Here is a 17816-nt window from a genome sequence, read left to right as displayed (position 1 = left end):
TTTAAAAAGTGATGTATGGTATATAATGCCTGTCATTCAGAGAGAGAAAAGCAGCCAAGATTAGAAAAAACAAAGCAAAAATCCTTCAGACTCAGGAACTGATCAATTCAATAATTTATCCACAAAGCCATTCAAATGATCATATGTCAAGTTCCCCTTTTTACTGCTTACTTGTTATATAAGCAGTATTTTGGCATTATCATATTAAAAAGATATTCTCATTAATCATGATGCACAACTTTGACAGAAACAATACTGAACCTGTAATTCCAAGAGAAATAAACTCAGCTCTTAAATTTGCTAGTATTTTTTATGCTCTGATTGTTTTGCTTCAGCACTGTTAGGGACTATAATTCCTTCCCTCTCCTCACCCTCCTCAGGAGATCAAAGTACCTCTAGGCTTCCCAATTGCCTGCATAAATCTTAGTCCAAAATACTCACAAAAGTAAGAATTAAAGTTCTACAAATTATTGATGATGCAAGGCAGTTGGAGCTGTGTTTGTGATAGGTATTCTGCAACATTTGAAAATTTGACAAGCAGGGATGAACTTTAGTTCCAGGATTGATATTTTACCACAAGAATCAGTTTCAGAATTTTAAGGCAAACCTAGAACTTGCATATTATAGCCCATAACATTGTTCTCCATAACACTGATTTTTCAACTGAGCTTAATTAGTACACCAAGTTTTACTAGTGCTGGTCAGAACCTAGAATTCCCATTCCATACAAAATTAATTAGGCAGTGGAACCAAAACTCAAAATTTTGACATTTCCTGCAGAGTAGGGGAGTTCAACATTTTTGTGTTGAAAAATCAGAACAATAATATACCTATCTAGTAGAGCTGGAAGGGACCCAGAAAGGTCATTGAGTCCAGCCTTCTGCCTTCACTAGCAAGACCAACTACTGATTTTGCCCCAGATCCCTAAGTGACCCTCTCAAAGATTGAACTCCCAACTCCAGGTTTAGCAGGCCAATGCTCAAACCACTGAGTTATCCCTCCCTCCTGATGCTCACTAAGATGCTTGGAGCTCTGGTTGTCACTCCTGCAGGCTTCTGAGAAGCTGAGAGTGTAGCAGACCTGATAAACCAGAGCTGCCCAGCTTCCAACTGTCTGGCAGGTAGCCTGGAAACCCTTAGAGCCTTAGCTTGAGCTTAGCAGGACTTTTCCTGTTGTTATGCATACTTCCACCTTTTCATGTTCTCTGTATGTATAAATATCTCCTGTCTGTGTGTTCCATTCTATGCATCCGAAGAAGTGAGCTGTAGCTCACGAAAGCTCATGCTAAAATAAATTTGTCAGTCTTTAAGGTGCCACAAGTACTCCTGTTCTTAGTGGGGAATTAGGTGGTGCATAAGCCATGCAATTCCACTCTACAAGGGTGAATTTCACCCCAGATGGCTAATCTTTGAATGATTAAAAAAAAAATCAATTTAGAATCTGTAGACTCAAATAAAGACTGACGGCCTCATATGGTGAAACAAACAAAAGCCCTTCCTTAATTTTGTTTTAAAAATAGTTCTGATGATGATGTGACAAGAGGATCATAACTTTTCAGTGGCTCTTACAGCATCAAATGTAGCTGCAGTAAAGAGACTGTGCAGGGAGAAACAGGGAATCCCTTCTTTCAACTGCATCCATACAGGAACAGCTCATGATAAATATTCATTCATGATTAATCCTACATATCAAACAAGGTTTGAAATCTAGAAGCCTCTGTTCATTGGCTGAGCCTTAGTCAGGAGGCAGGGCTATCACGAAGCCCAGGGCTTTATAAAGCAGTGAGCAAGCAACCAGGGAGCTTTGCGAACAGGAGCGGCTAACAGGGAGTTTCGAGAGGAAGTTGGGAAGGGGATTGGGAAGGGGGTGAGGTACACTTGCCATTCTTTAAAATCTTTAAACTATAATAAAATCTCCTTGACTTAAAAAAAAACCCTATCATTAACCTAGGTAACTGTAGAAGAGAATGCAGGCAGAAGCCCAGCTGTAGAGTGGGGGCTATCCTGTTTATTATGCTCAATGTAGCATGTATGATTACCTGCCCTGTGGGCAGGTGACATATATGTGCATTCGGTGCAAGGAGCTCCTGGCCCTCAGAAACTGCATACGGGCTTTGGAGGCCAGGGTGGTGGAACTGGAGGAGCTAAGGGAGGCAGAGAGGTATGTTGATGATACTTTCCGGGACACTGTAAATTTTTCCCACCTCTGGTCAGACAGCCCCTGCACAGATAAGGAGGATGAAAGGCTCAGGGAAGGAGAGAAGTCAACGGGAGCAGAGGGAAACCTTTCCAAAGTTGGGATCCTCCTTCCAGATGATGTTGGGGTATCCTCTCACACTGAGGTTGCCTCTCCGGGGGAGGGAACTCCAGACATTAGGAAAAGGCAGGTGTTAGTAATGGAAGATTCAATCATTAGAAACATAGATAGCTGGGTTTGTGATGACCGGGAGAACCGTATGGTGACTGGCCTGTCTGGTGCAAAGATTGCAGATCCCTTGATGCATCTAGATAGACTTATGTGTAGTGCTGTGGAGGAGCTGGTGGTTATGGTACATGTAGGTACCAATGACATAGGGAAGGGTAGGAGAGACGTCCTGGAGGCCAAATTTAGGCTGCTAGGAAAGAGACTGAAATCCAGAACCTCTATGGTAGCATTCTCAGAAATGCTTCCAGTTCCACGCGCAGGTCCGGGTAGGCAGGCAGAGCTTCAGAGTCTTAATGCGTGGATTAGACGATGGTGTAGAGAGGAGGGGTTTAGATTTATTAAGAACTGGGGAAACTTTTGGGATGTGGGAGCCTATACAGGAAGGATGGGCTCCACCCAAACCAAAGTGGATCCAGACTGCTGGCACTTAACATTAAAAAGGTTGCAGAGCAGTTTTTAAACTAAGAGATGGGGGAAAGCCGATTGCTGCAGTGGAGCATGCGGATCAGACAGAGACTTCTCTTAGAGGCGAGTCTATTGATAGAGATTCTCTAGGTTTTAGTCAGGAGGAGAGGATGGAAGAGCATAAAGTCTGGGACAGATCAGACGAGAAACATTCACATAAAAAAGAACCTGACACATCAGAAAAGGGCAGTCAAATTAAACAGTGACAAGTTTTTAAAGTGCTTGTACCCAAATGCTAGAAGTCTAAATAATAAGATGGGTGAACTAGAGTGCCTTGTGTTAAAGGAGGATATTGATATAATAGGCATCACAGAAACCTGGTGGAGTGGGGACAATCAATGGGACACAATCATTCTGGGGTACAAAATATATCAGAAGGCCAGAACAGGTCATACGGAGTGGTGTGGGGGTGGAATGGCACTATATGTGAAAAAAATTGTAGAATCAAATGAAGTAAAAATCTTAAATGAACCTACATGTTCCATAGAATCTCTATGGATAGTAATTCCATGCTTTAGAAAGAATATAACAGTAGGGATTTATTATCGACCACCTGGCCAGGACAGTGATAGTGACGATGAAATGCTAAGGGAGATTAGAGAGGCTATCAAAATAAAGAACTCAATAATAGTGGGGGATTTCAATTATCTCCATATTGACTGGGTACATGTCACCTCAGGAAGAAATGCAGAGACAAAATTTCTTGATACTTTAAATGATTGCTTCTTGGAGCAGCTGGTATAGGAACCCACAAGGAGAAAGGAAATTCTTGATTTAGTCCTGAGTGGAGCGCAGGATCTGGTCCAAGAGGTAACTATAATAGGACCACTTGGCAATAGTGACCATAATATAATAACATTTAACATTCCTGTGGTGGGAAGAACACCTCAACAGCCCATCACTGTGGCATTTAATTTTAGAAAGGGGAACTATGCAAAAATGGGGAGGTTAGTTAAACAGACATTAAAAGGTACAGTGACTAGAGTGAAATCCCTGCAAGCTGCATAGACACTTTTGAAAGTCAGGAAGCCTGCTAAACAACCAGTGGGGCCCCTGGACGATTGGGATACAAAAGGAGCACTTAAAGACGATAAAGTCATTGCGGAGAAACTAAATGAATTTTTGCTTCAGTCTTCATGGCTGAGGATGTTAGGGGAATTCCCAAACCTGAGCCATCCTTTGTAGGCGACAAATCTGAGAAATTGTCACAGATTGAAGTGTCTTTAGAGGAGGTTTTGGAATTAATTGATCAACTTAACAGTAACTACTCACCGGTACTAGATGGCATTCACCCAAGAGTTCTGAAAGAACTCAAATGTGAAATTGCGGAACTATTAACTATGGTTTGTAACCTGTCCTTTAAATCGGCTTCTGTACCCAATGACTGGAAGATAGATAAGGTAATGCCACTATTTAAAAAGGGCTCTAGAGGTAATCATGGCAATTACAGACCGGTAAATCTAACGTCAGTACTGGGCAAATTAGTTGAAACAGTAGTAAAGAATAAAATTGTCAGACACAGAGAAGAACATAAATAGTTGGGCAAAAGTCAACATGGTTTCTGTAAAGGGAAATCATGTTTTGCTAATCTATGATCCAGTGGACATAGTGTACTTAGACTTCTACAAAGCCTTTGACAAGGTCCCTCACCAAAGGCTCTTACGTAAATTAAGTTGTCATGGGGTAATAGGGTACATCCTTTCATGGATTGAGAACTGGTTAAAAGACAGGGAACAAAGGGTAGGAAATGATGGTAAATTTTCAGAATGGAGAGGGGTAACTAGTGGTGTTCCCCAAGGGTCAGTCCTAGGACCAATCCTATTCAACTTATTCATAAATGATCTAGAGAAAGGGGTAAACAGTGAGGTGGCAAAGTTTGCAGATGGTACTAAACTGCTCAAGATAGTTAAGACCAAAGCAGACTGTGAAGAACTTCAAAAAGATCACTCAAAATAAGTGATTGGGCAACAAAATGGCAAATGAAATTTAATGTGGATAAATGTAAAGAATGCATATTGGAAAAAATAACCCCAACTATACATACAATATGATGGGGGCTAATTTAGCTACAACTAATCAGGAAAGAGATCTTGGAGTCATTGTGGATAGTTCTCTGAAGACGTCCACGCAGTGTGCAGTGGCAGTCAAAAAAGCAAACAGGATGTTAGCAATCATTAAAAAGGGGATAGAGAATAAGACTGAGAATATCTTATTACCCTTATATAAATCCATGGTATGCCCACATCTTGAATACTCCACACAGATGTGGTGTCCTCATCTGAAAAAAAGATATACTGGCACTAAAATAGGTTCAGAGAAGGGCAACTAAAATGATTAGGTGTTTGGAACAGATCCCATATGAGGAGAGATAAAGAGGCTGGGACTTTTCAGCTTGGAAAAGAGGACACTAAGGGAGGATATGATAGAGGTATATAAAATCATTAGTGGTGTGGAGAAAGTGAATAAGTATTTACTTGTTCCCATAATATAAGAACTAGGGGCCTCCAAATGTAATTAATGAGCAGCAGGTTTAAAACAAATAAAAGGAAGTTCTTCTTCACACAGCGCACAGTCAACCTGTGGAACTCCTTGCCTGAGGAGCTTGTGAAGGCTAGGACTATAACAGGGTTTAAAAGAGAACTAGATAAATTCATGGAGGTTAAGTCCATTAATGGCTATTAGCCAGGATGGGTAAGGAATGGTGTCCCTAGCCTCTGTTTGTCAGAGGGTAGAGATGGATGGCAGGAGAGAGATCACTTGATCATTACCTGTTAGGTTCACTCCCTCTGGGACACCTGGCATTGGTCACTGTCGGTAGACAGGATACTGTGCTGGATGGACCTTTGGTCTGACCCAGTGTGGCTGTTCTTATGTACCTCAATTTTTTTAGATTCCTTAGGAGTCAACTGAAAATATGTGTATGTGGGTGCATTATTACATATAAATATATATGAAATAATATTAGCTATTGGTGTAACAAATACCCATCTATCCAGGGTAAGCTGTGCAACCAGGAAAGGTAGCGTAAAATCCCTCTTCTTTCCTGTAAGAAACTACCACTAATTTCCCTTCCACTTCCATCCCCAGTTTACGGCAATGACCTGCCCAAGTTAATAATAAAATGCACACTTCAGAACCCTGAGCAGAAGAGTGCCTTGTCTGGCACTTCATATGGGGCAAGAGTGTAGCTAGAGTCATCATCAGTTTATGAATTTGCCTTCAACAAATGAAGAAAAGAATTCTGAATGATTAATAAGGAAGGAAACCTGTTTTAACATAACAGATACAGGGCAGATCTGGGTATAGCTGGGCATGGGGGATGGAACCTATGCAAATTGGGGGAGGGATAGCTCAGTGGTTTGAGCATTGGCCTGCTAAACCCAGCGTTGTAAGTTCAATCCTTGAGGAGGCCACTTAGGGATCTGGGGCAAAAATTGGTCCTGCTAGTGAAGGCAGGGGGCTGGACTCAATGACCTTTCAAGATCCCTTCCAGTTCTAGGAGATTGGTATATCTCCAATTATTACCTTTAAATTGGTCAGTCCAAGTAATGTGCATCTTAAAATGTTAAAGGAGCTAGCAAACACATCTGTGCAGGCAGACACTTGAACCCATGCATAGTCCCACTGGCCATGTCTGCAGTGGGAAAGTGTCATGTTAGTATATGCTAACTAATCTGTTTTCACTCTTGTGCTTTTGCCGTTATTGTGGATAAGTACAGTTGTGTATAGAAACATGGTAGCTGCTGAATGTTCACATGTTTTCAAAACACAATTTGTCCCAGTCTATAGTAGGTGCTGAGTCCCCCATCCTGTAAACATCTATGCACCCATTTAATTTGGCACACTGCAAGTAGTCTATTGAAGTCAATGGGACGCTGCTTGCAGTGTTTAATTTGTAATCAGTGATCACATAGTGCTTAAGGTGTTTGCAAGAGCTTTGCTTTATTCTGTGTTTGAGTCAAACTGGCTATACATAGAAAAAGAGCTTCACAGTGCCCTGCCCATACTCCTTTTCTGGGAAGCTCTGCCCTTACAGGCACCAGCCCCTTATACCACAAAGTTAAGCATCTGTGAAAGCATGTGATCTTTCCAGGGTCATGGTCTTAGTCATATTTAATATCATCTTAGATAAAATGTATTAACTATCTTTCTAATATTAAATCTTTTCCCAGTATAGACATAACCACAGATGTGGGGCTTACTGTACAGTTGAGAATTGCTCTGAAAAATCATTGACAACAGTGGATGTACTAAAAGTCTGCAGGAAAGAGATTGTAAAACTCATGTTTAAAAGGAGGAGAAAAAGTGATCCTGACAGTTACTCTCCCATAAATCTAATTTGTGTCTTCTAGAAATATAATGGAACAAGTATTAAAAAGAGCAGTGAACATGTGGGTTTAGATTCTGCTCAATTCAGACACTGCTATCTGGAAGGGAAAGGAAAAAATGGTAAAGACTTGCCCATTAGTATTTTCTCCTCTTCAGGGACCAGGCATGATGGACATATCTCCATGCCTCCTATTGGGGCAGTTGCTTATACATTACCCCTAATGCAGGCTGTATTTTCAAGGTGAATTCTCTAGACCATAGAGGGTAATGGAACTATTACCTAAAGCAGCATAGGTTTATAAGATTAAATCTTTCCAGGCTAATTTGATTGTTTTTTAAAACAGAATTATATATAGTTGGCTAGTGGAAGATAGATGTAATCTAGATTTGGATATTAATAAAGATAAAAAAGTTTAATCCAGATACCTGTAGAATTTTTAGGAACATTGTCAATTATAATTGTCTGACAGACATGAAAAACAGGGTAAAATACATGGGAATATATCCCACTGTGGAGAAGTATTTAGCAAGGTGCAGCAGGGATTGGCATTAGGTCTGCTTTTATTAGACATCTTCATTTTCTATCTGAAAGAACGAGAAACAGTAACCTATTGAAATTGAGGGATTTTATAGGAGTTGCATATGCCAATTAGGACAAAGAAATAAAAGAAAGGGACCTAAAGAAAGTGTGAAGGTGGATCCAACATAACAAACAGAGATTCCTCTTGGAAAACGTGAATTTGATCCAATTAATAAAATAATCTGAAACACATTTACTCAATGGGAAGGAGGGACCATGTCAGCAGTGTGCTAAAAGAAACCTGGGAAATTATGATAGTGGAAGGTAAATGGCACATAAATGTACAAGGTGATATGGCAGCAAAAAAAGCAATGTACTTTAAGTGCACATGCATGTAAAATACCACACATTTAAAGGCACTTAATGTTTTAATCTATGTAATCATGCACAAAGCTAGGAGGCAATAGGCCACTCTTTAGGACTCTGTGTCAGCATCTTGAATATTGCATACCTTTTTTTGTACCACTGTACCACATTTGACAAATTAGAGGAAGTTCAGAGAAGAACAACAAAACTGAGCAGCGCCGGTGTAACTGACATATGAGGAAAGTTTGAAGTGTGTGACAAAGCTCTGTCCTTGTCTCCATGTCCTGCGTTTCCTGACGGATTTCGCTAGCCTCAGAGGTTCACTGTGACCCTCCACTTAACCCTTCTTTCTCTAGAGACAAGGGTCACAGTCTACTAAGCCATTTTCATCATAAGCCAGCGAAGGAGGTGAGGAGAAGCTATCCTCTCTTGCACAGTCTCTGTCTCCCAGTCTCAGTGATTAATCAGGGGGGCAAAAGGGGGGAGCCCAGGCTCGCCCTCTACTCCAGGCTCCAGCCCAGGAACCCTAATAGTATCAGCTATAGTAGCTGACCTTTTAGGAACAGGACACATACAATTCCCTGGGTTACTTCCCCACAGCAGCCCCCACTTCTTCAAGCTCCACTTCACCCTTACCTCAGGGCCTCCTTCCTTGTGCCTGATATGGTGTGTACAGCCAGGGGCGGCTCTAGGCACCAGCAAAGCAAGCAGCTGCTTGGGGCAGCCCATTTGCAGGGGCAGCAGCTGGCAGGGATCCAGCCTGGGAGCTGAGAACCAACAGGGGGCCCTGGGAGCTGTAGTTCCTTGGTTAGCTCCCTGCCTATAGAGCCAGCCTTGGAGCAGGGAAAGAACTACATTTCCCTGCATTCCCTTGGCCATGAACAACAGGACGGGGTTGGGGGGGAAGTATGGTTGCTTAAACTTCATGCTGCAGCTTGAGCTCACTGCTAGAAGGGGGTGGCACTGTGAATGAGGAACAAGTGTGCCCAAGGAGTAAGCTTTGCCCCAGATATCCCCTTCAGAAGACATCTTCAGACTGGATTAGGGATACTGGTGTCACCTCACCTTGCAGCCTCCAAAGAAGGAATTGGGTGGAGTAAATGGGCAGTGTCCCTCTCTATCTTAAGCCTAGCAAGGGAGGTATGTGGATCCCACTAGAATTTAAAATGAAAAGTAAGGGAGGGGAGGCTCTACTGGAGTTGGGCAGCTTTAGATACAGTACCAGGCACGTAGGAGGATTTCCACTTCTGAGCCATGGAAGCAGAAATTGACTTTTCCTTTCCAGATTTAGCTAATATTCAGAAAGGGAATCTAGCACGTGCCTTCCAGATTTGAACATCTCAAAATTCAGGAGTGCTCAAGCTCAGTTTGGGCAGCTGTTACTTCATTTCTCCCAAATCAAATATACTGATCCACTGTAATTTGCTGTAGAAAAAGTAGGATAAAATTGAGCAAGAAATGCTTCCCAGTGGTTATTAGGACTGGAATAGGGCTGGGGTGGCAGGGGTGCAGGTGGAGGGGGCAGAGCCCAGGGCTGGTGCAGCAGGGGGTGTGTGTGTGGGAGGGGAGAGCCCAGGGCTGGGGTGACAGGGGGTTGTGGGTCAGGGGAGCCTAGAGCTGGGGCAGCAGCAGGGTGCGGGTGGGGGGGGGGAGCCCAGGGCTGGGGCAGTAGGGGCAGCCAAATTTTATTTTGCTTGGGGTGGCAAAAAACTTAGAGCCGGGCCTGTGTACAACTCAGTCTCTCCAACAGCACAACTTCTCACAGCTCCTGATGTGCACCCACCTGACTAACTGGGAGGCTTTTAACTAGTTTCAGCCACCTCCTGATTGGCTTCAGGTGTCCCAATCAACCTAGCATCCTCCCTGCCTTCTGGAAAGCTCTTAATTGACTCCAGGTGTCTTAACTGACCTGGAGCAGCTGCCATTTACTTATCCTGGTACCAGGGATTTGTTTAACCTGGGGCTAATGTATCTATCTCCCACTACTTTTCTATTGCCATCCAGCCTTGGAACATCACAAGAGCTTAATATAGAGAGTTTACCTAGGCAATGACTTAAGGAGAAAATAAGTCTATGTGTATTTGAAGGGTATAAACATGAAGGAGGGAGAGGAATTACTTAGTTTCTGGTACATGGATGTACAAACTTGAAGTGATGGGATGAAATTAAGAAAGGGCAAATGGAGGATGAATATCATGAAAACCTGACAGTGATAAGAATTGGGCTGTGGAATATTCTCATTAAATACATGTGATTGACAGAAGACTAGATATATTGACAATGCATGCATCCCCTCACACTGCCCAATCGGTGACTCCAATTCAGGAATTCACATACTTATATCCCATTTAAGGCTAGGGGGATTTAATCATGTGCTTAAGTGCTTTTCAGGATCAGGGCCTGTTTAACTCTGCCTGTTTTGGAAGTACCATCTCTAGGATTGTTCAGTCCTTTTCTCAACTTGTCCAGTATCTCATTTCTCATAGGCTATTTAATAACTTTGAGATGCTAACACTGTTGTTATTAACAGGGGCTGGATCTGAACTGGTGACTTTGAAGTGAATGCTTTCACTCTATTGCTAATCTCCTGAGGCAAAGAGTGCCCCAAAATATGTGCCTCTAACAATTATCTCCAAAAATATTCACTGTAAAACTAGTTTGAACCATAATGAATAAGAGTTTTAAAACAAAGCAAAAAATATTTACCTTTTCTTTTATTAATAAATTTGGCCCTAGGATTCTTCCAGGTAATCTGGGAAATATGGTCCCTCTATAATAGTATGGTACCTCAGTGTCAGGAATAATAAACCATTTTGAGAGGAAAAATATAAACAGGTTCCACCAGAGATTAGAGAGAGTAGAATTTGTGCTTAAATCAAGATGTGAAGCAATGTCAGCTCCCAAAACTAGACTTTCAGTCTTGAAGACAGTGGTACTCTAAAGCCTAAATCCTTCAGGTTCTCTTATCTGTTAGATTAAAAAACATTGGACTTCAAGTGGGAAAAAAAAGAAAAACTGAAAGGAGTGTCATTTCTTGCCGAGATGATTCACAGTATTTTTTTTCTAAATAATTTTATCTTTCTTCTGTTTTAACTACTGACTTATTTTGAGAAAGACCTCTTTTTCTGATGCTTTACTTAAACAAATGAAGTCCTAAATATTGTAACTTTCATTGCACTGTATTGTTTACAGCATGGGATTTTTAAGTGTTTGAGATTAATGGGCTGAAGTCAGTCGGAGGAAATATTGATGTTCTTGTGCAGTCTTTGCTCTAAATCTGTAAGAATATTTTCATTTGTTTTTTCCTCCCTTTCTTTCTTGCTGTTCTTGATATTTCCTTCGTATTTTCTTTTTCCAGGCACCATATAGCCTTTCCAGTGCACTTTGTCAACGATCACACTTTTATTGCAAGTCTCATGATATTTTATGGGGTTTTTTTAAAGCCTCAGCTCCTGGAGACAAGTGAATGCCTGAGAATTTCAGATTTCATTAAAAACACAAGGTAAGTTTATAGGTCATACAGTTGTGGATAAAATCTTGTAACATGAGACCTAAAGGCTTGGAATCCAGAAAGAAAGTAAAAAGAATTTAATTTTTTTAATCCCATCATTTTAAATCTAATCTTATGACTTTGGGGGGCATGACTTTTGATTTTTGAAGGCTTGCATGCTGGAAATACCATGTTGTGAACTTAGATTTATTGGTCAAATTTTAACATGGCCTCTAAATGTGTATACTACATAGGTAAGCACACATATCAGAATATGCACTTTTTGAGTGTTTAATGTCCCCCAAAGCTTGGATGTATGTGAACACACAACATGTATATGTTCACAAATCAGGCAGATAAGGGTCTGATTTTCTTAACTGTCCATGTGCAGATAATTGTGTACCTTTTTTGCACAGTTATGTATTGAACTAGTAATTTTGCACTTACCCAAAACAGTTGTGTTCTCACCATTACACTACTTGGGCATGCAAATATGTGTGCATTGTGTGTGCACCCATTTCTGTGATCAGAGTTTAACATCATGACATAATATTAATCCACCTATTTTGTATGCATGGATGCAAATATGAATTTTCATGAGCACAGAAGTTACATGCCCCAAAACTGTGCACATGATTTTAAATATCTGACATAAAAGTATTTAAAATAAAATTATGGTTTTCTTGGAGTTAAGAATTTGTCAATAATGTAAGCATCTGATTAGGGTATAAGAGTATATGTATTGGAAAAATATTTGATTATGGATATTTCCCAAGACCCCATTGACACTATCAGCTTGATTGTAAGCCCACTGAAGTCAAGAGTCTTTCAAGTGATCTCAATGGGCTTTGACTCTGGCTCTGTACCATTTATTGGCTATTTCAATGTACAGTCACACTCCAGTACATTCCTTCTTTCATGCTCTTAGTATGGTCAGTTTTAACCAGAAAAGGCAAGAGGCCCAAATATCAAGACTAAAATACGTAGGTGTTAGACACACTGGAATCAAAGGTTTAACTCCTCCAAGCTACACACAGCCCTTCATCCTTCCATGGTAGATAGGTTTCTTTCAGCAAAGCGCACAAAGGCAGGTATATTGTGAGAGTTCAGTCGTCATTCATGCTCTCTGTACATGACTATGTATCATTTAGCTCCTTATTTGTTGCATAAGCCTTGTGCCTACTCTTTCTCTGATGTAAATTTCACCCATTATAGACTAACACAACGTAACAAGCTATGCTGAGTTACAATACATGTTCGAGAAATGTATTTTGGTTTTATAAACATATCATTGAGATGAGATTTTTAAAGTGGTTTGGTTTTCATCTCTGAAAATTGGCTTTTGGCTTTTTCTTGTAGCAGGTTACCAGAAGAAAGTTAACGATGCCAGTTTTCACCAGGAGCATCGAAAACCCTAGTGTTCTAGTCAGCATTCCCTCTTCTCATGGAAGCCGATTCTAATGGGTAACGTATAATCACTACCCATATTTACTTTACATCTTTGAGCTACGGATTTGAGAACATAGTCATCCTAGCAATTATAACATAGTTGCAAATAGCTCCCAGTGTGCAATGGGTTACTTTTCCCATCCAATCAAGGAGATAGACCAACCTGGAAAATAGCATCCAATGGTTCTCACACTTGAGTGTTGATAACATTCCTTTTTTTGTTTGTTATGAGAGAGAAAGTGGCAGATATGGGACTTGATTAACAAAGAATTAAAGGAGTGTAATATAATTAATGCCAATCAATAGGGGTTTATGGAAAATAGATCCTGTCAAACTAACTTAATATCTTTTGTTGATGAGATTATCATGGTGTTGATATGATATACTTAGACTTCTGTAAGGCATTTGACTTGGAACCACACAACATTTTGATTAAAAAACCTAGAATGATACAAAATTAACACGGCACACGTTAAATAGATTAAAAACTGGATATTCGACAGGTCTCAAAATATAATTGGAAATGAAGAATCATCATTCAGTGGTTGGGTTTCTAGTGGGGCCCCATAGGGATTGGTTCTTTCTCCTATGCTATTTAACATTTTTATCAATGGCCTGGGAGAAAACATAAAATACTTTCTCATAAAGTTTGCAGATGACACAAAAATTGGAAGAGTGGTAAATAATTAAAAGGACAGGTTACTGATCCAGAGTATACAGGGATTGTTTGGTAAACTGGGCATAAGCAAACAATAATGCATTTTAATGTGGCTAAATATAAATAAATAAATTAAATAAAGGAACAAAGGATATAGCCCATAGTTACAGGATGGAGGACTCTATCCTGGGAAGCAATGACTCTGGAAAAAGTTTTGGGAGTCATGGCAGATAGCTGAACATAAGATCCTTGTGCAAATGCTTTGGCCAAATGGATAATCCAATCCTTGGATGTGTAAACAGGTAGGAATAGAGAGACTCTTTTATCTCTGTATTTAGCTCTGGTGCAACTGCTGCTGGACTAGTGTGTCCAGTTCTAGTGTCCACAATTCAAGAAAGATGTTGAAAAATTGGAGACGGTTCAGAGAAGAGCATGAGAGTGATTAAAGGATTAGAAAACATGACTCTCAGTGGTAGACTCAAGGACCTCAATTGGTTTAGTTTAACAAAGAGAAGGTTAAGGGGTGAGTTGATTACAATCTCTCAGCACCTACATGGAGAACAAAGTATAATAAGATCCAAGGGCTGGAAGTTGAAGCTAAACAAATTCAGACTGGAAATAAGGCAAAATATTTTAAAGTTAGATAATTACTGGTAACTATTAGAACTGTTTACCAGGGTTGTAGTGGATTCTCCATCACTGACAATTTTTAAATCAAGATTTGATGTTTTTCTAAAATATATGCTCTAGAAACTATTTTGGGAAAGTTCTGTGGCATGTGTTATACAGGAGGTTAGACTAAAATGACCACAATGGTCCCTTCTGGCCTTGGAATCTATGAATATGACTTGGTTGGAGGAAAGGAATGTTAGTTATTGTTCTGTAATGAAAGATGTATAATTCTTCAGAATTATTTACTCAGGTGAAAAATAAATCTACCTGTTCCTGAGACACATGCTCTCCCTGAAACTGATCTGAACTGCTGTTAATGAGAAAAAACCTTGTCCCTGGGTTGGAGTGGAAACAAACAAATATAATTGCACTTTTTCATACACCCTCCATATCATTTGGAAATTAAAGAAGAAAATAGTTTTTAAATCTAGTAGAACTTTCCTTTCCTGCATTATTATGCTCTGAACGTTTGCCTTTCCCAACCTTGCTACTGGGATGTACACTAGATAGCTACAGTACTCAAATTTATGATACAATCACATTTCCTATTCTTTTTCTGATAGCAATAGCTCAAAAACCTGTTTAATGCAACAATCTCTATTATCTCCCCAAATTTCCTCAAAGTTGCATGTTTCAGGATATTTTTATTATGTAGGGGCTTGGAATTGGTTGTAGACTTCAGAGTTATGTTAGATCAGCTTAAACTTTGTGGTGGCTGATGTTAACAGTCTCTTTAAATAAAGTATTTGAATCACATACACCCAAAGTAGCTTCTTCTGTATTGGTTTGTAATGGGCAAGTGTCTAACCTATGAGAACAGGGTTCCATTAAGAAGTCATTCCACCTCATTTGCTTTAGAACAATTAGTATAATGAACTATTTGTCTCTTCTTCTTAGTGTTTTGCTTATGTTCTATTAGTCATCATAGAAGGGAGTGTTATTGTCTTTTGCAAATTGCAGAATGTGACATCAAGTACATCTTGAACAGTAGTCACACTTTTTAAAAGAGCTAGTTGAAGGACACTACTAAATCTGTAAAAATATGGGAAGAGCATTTTCAAGGTGTCAAAAATAAATTTGGGGGTCCAGATTTAGTAGTATGGTATCCTGCAATAGAGGATGCTTCAGAAGGCAAATATAGACAAGACAGAAGAGTAAACTAGATGCTTGCAAGTGTTTTATCTGCTGTCACTTGCAGAAGGACAGCCATGAATTGAAATCATGTGTCACACTTGCAGTAGTGTCAGTTTGAGCATTAGAACTGAAGAGTAAAATGATAGGTCACATGTCTACCTACTGTACTATAATTCACCAATGTTTGCTGATTAACTAACTGAGATGCAAGTATGTGCACTATGGATAAATCTGAGACATTTGACAATCATATTTGTAATAATCTCTACATCATAGTTGACTCGCATGTTCATACTTTCAGGGCTGTGTTGCCAGGGAACTGAGGAAGTAGGAGCTCTAGAGCCAGTGCAGAATCACAGACTTTGATGGAACTGGACTCCAGCAGATCCTTCTAAACCTGTGGGATTTCTGGGAAGAACGAAATCTTCTCAGAGAATGATCAGGTGGAAGCACCAGGAGAGAACTTTGAAGAGTTTTTCTCTTCTTTGGTACTTTTTGTTCTTTGTTTTTTCATGATTGGGATACTTCATGGCACACTGTAATTTGGCAGAGTGTAGTTTTCTTGGGTTTTCAGAGGGCATTTTAAAATAGAATCTGACTTGGTAGGTGTGAGACTAGCAATTGTGGTTTAGATAGAACTGTTTTCTTATAAGAAATTGTTTTAAGTTACAGTGGGCATGTTTTACTGACCAAAAGGATGTCGGTATTAAAGAGGGGAAGGGATGCTACTACTAATGACTACAGTTTCACAAGTATCATTAATGAGTCTAATATTTTCTAAACTGCTTTGTAAATTAATTCTACAGGGAAGATCTACAAACATAGGTTCAAGTGTGCAGATGGTATTTGAAAAAGTAGCCAAAGCCAGCATATAAAATAGAGGAATGAGATGTAATGCAGAAAGACTCAGTCTCCTGGTTTGTCACATGCATGGACATGAAGTTCACCTTTGAGTGAATTAGACAAAATGTGCATTGGGCCAATTTTTGGTTCCTCTGCAGTGAATAGCTTAACCCAGTTGTTTTCAGCTTGTGGTTAGCGGACCCATGGAGGCCTGCAGACTATGTCTAAGAGTACCAAAGGAGTCTGTACTTCCATTTGAAATACTTTAGGGATCCACAAATGAAAAAAGGTTGAAAACCACTGGCTTAACTAATTGATTTTAGCATGAGCAAGTTTGAGGACTAAGAGGGAATATTCTAGAGAATGTGACAAAGGAGAAGGATTTAGTATTGATCCTGTGCTTTGAAGCTATCACAACTTGTCACATACTGACGTGTGTCTGTATTCCTTAGCCTTTGTTGATTATCTTTGTTTTATTGGGTCTTGAGGCCATCACTGATGACCAAATGTGGTTAATAAAACCAATAAACTGAAACTTTCTGAGAGCAAGGGAGGGGATGTGTTAACACTACCAACCCAGCTCTTAGTCATGACAGCAAAGTGGCTAGACAAAGATTTTGAATATAGCAATGGAAAATCCTTTTTAAACAAGGGGCCTGCAATAGATGACTCACCATATTTTTAAATTTAAATAATAATTTACTTACACCAATTGGCACTGCAAAATGTTGGGCTGCACTCTTCTAGGTCTTTGCCTTCCCAGGCACTAGTGCCCCTTTGTGGCTTCCTCCTTCTATCTGCCTGGTTCTATATCCAAATTCTGGAGTCCTCAGTGAGTATTAAATAATAAACATTATTAAAGAAATGAAAATAAACCCATACGCACTGGAGCTCTGTTGAACAGGCAAGGTCACAGTGAGGCAACCATGCAGTTCACGCTCCAGATTGCCTGGTTGCCAACAAACTGGTAACAATGCATTACATATAATATAAAAAATCAATTGACCAATCAATACAGAGAAACAGGTTACCGAATCAGAAACTGTGGCTGGATAAGATAAGAAACTGGTGCTAGGCAGAGTAGGACTAGTAAACTTCACCTGAGTCACAATCACAACAGAATCTGGAGACCTGCACTTCTCTGGTCAGGAGTCCCTTCTGCACATGGGCAGGCAGGAGCGGCTCCAGGCCCCAGCACGCCAAGCGCGTGCTTGGGGCGGCAAGCCACTGGGGGTGCTCTGCCGGTTGCCGTGAGGGCGGCAGGCAGGCTGCCTTTGGCGCCTTGCCTGCGGAGGGTCCGCTGGTCCCGCGGCTTCGAAGGCAGCCTGCCTGCCGTGCTTGGGGCAGCAAAATGCCTAGAGCCACCCCTGTGTGCAGGACACCTTGATTGACAGCACCTCCTAGGCTGTACTCACTCTACTGGCCCTATGCTGTTAGCCAGCCTACACAAGACACAGGTTGATTTA

The 17816-nt window shown here is 40.4% G+C and overlaps 1 long non-coding RNA gene across 1 annotated transcript; it reads left to right on the top strand.

Moving 5' to 3' along the window:
- The first annotated feature begins 11528 nt into the window (after positions 1-11528).
- On the top strand, positions 11529-16426 carry LOC120371375. Its single transcript, XR_005584314.1, has 3 exons — positions 11529-11606; positions 12954-13058; positions 15809-16426. It is a non-coding gene; the product is annotated as an uncharacterized LOC120371375 (long non-coding RNA).
- Positions 16427-17816: the final 1390 nt, after the last annotated feature.

Source organism: Mauremys reevesii, linkage group 9 (assembly GCF_016161935.1).
Source record: "Mauremys reevesii isolate NIE-2019 linkage group 9, ASM1616193v1, whole genome shotgun sequence".
In the NCBI taxonomy this organism is placed as follows: domain Eukaryota; kingdom Metazoa; phylum Chordata; order Testudines; family Geoemydidae; genus Mauremys; species Mauremys reevesii.
Note: the sequence above shows the minus strand (reverse complement) of the source record. Positions and strands in the feature narration are given on the sequence as shown.